The sequence below is a fragment of the Microtus pennsylvanicus genome, chromosome 12 (genome assembly GCF_037038515.1).
Source record: "Microtus pennsylvanicus isolate mMicPen1 chromosome 12, mMicPen1.hap1, whole genome shotgun sequence".
Lineage (NCBI taxonomy): Eukaryota > Metazoa > Chordata > Mammalia > Rodentia > Cricetidae > Microtus > Microtus pennsylvanicus.
In genome coordinates this window covers 69,496,095-69,497,318 of record NC_134590.1, presented here as the reverse complement: position 1 = coordinate 69,497,318, position 1,224 = coordinate 69,496,095, and positions in this window count along the sequence as shown.

Here is a 1,224-nt window from a genome sequence, read left to right as displayed (position 1 = left end):
ATGAATATTTTAAAAAGGTCTTCCTGTCACTCAGATAATTAAGTTGAAAATCTATGAGAAGCAGATTTGTTCTGAAACCAGAGTGCAAATTGAAATCGTATGGGAAGAAGTGCCAGCAACATACTTAAGGTGACATAACAATTCTCTTATGAGTAGTGACCAGCTCAGAGGAGACTTAGAGCCCAAGGCCACTTCCGTTCTCTTGGTCCCTCTTCCCTGGCACAGAGGAGACTTGCAAATGGGCAGAGTCACCTGACTCCCCTACCTCCCAGCTGGGATTGAGGGACTAGAGTCTTTGTAGCTGGCAGTAGTAAGGAGCTTGACAGCCCAGATGCCATCCACGGGGGTGTCAGACACTTACTACAGAGGTTCCCTGTGTCCTGGAGTCGCTCCTTGGAAGTGGAGCAGCAGCAAGAGAGGAAGGCTGAATAATTATGTTGTTGTCTTACGGAGGTATCGAGGCTTATTTGTTATGAGGCATCTAACAGCCTACGGTGGCCAGCAGAAGCTGAGGAAACGCCAGGGGTGTGTGCAATTAAGAACAAGCGCTACCTAGCCTAGCCTTCCATCTGCTTTTGTTGTTTGCTTACTGATGGAGGAAGGTCATTGGTTAAAATAAAAGAAGCTGCTTGGCTCTCATTGGTTAGGAGATAGGTGGGAGGAGTAAACAGAACAGAATGCCGGGAGGAAGAGGAAGTGAGGTCAGACTCGACAGCTCTCCTCTCGGGAGCACATGCCTCAGAGAGACGCCATGCCCCGCTCCCGGGCAGACACACGCAATGAAGCTCCGACCTAGAATCTTCCCGGTAAGACCGGTGCTCACAGATTATTAGAGATGGGTTGATTGGGATATCAGAATTAGCCAGTAAGGGCTAGAGCTAAGGGCCAAGCAGTGATTAAAAGAATACAGTGTCTGTGTAATTATTTCGGGGCATAAGCTAGCCGAGCCAGGTGGCTGGGGTGTTGGGGATGCAGCCCCGCCGCCGCTCCATATTACTACAGCTTACTACTGTTTGCGAGTAGACTTTTATGTGGGACTTCACCGTGCTGGAACTTCTTTTTGCCCTCCGAGCACTAACATCTTCCTTGACTTTCCTGCTAGCCCTGCCTTTATTGAGACATTCCTTATGCTACTTGCCTGTCGTCACCGTATCCACCCCCCACACACTTTCTTCAGCGTTGCCATGCCGTGCAGTGGGCTTGGAGTTCCACCAGTAGAGACTC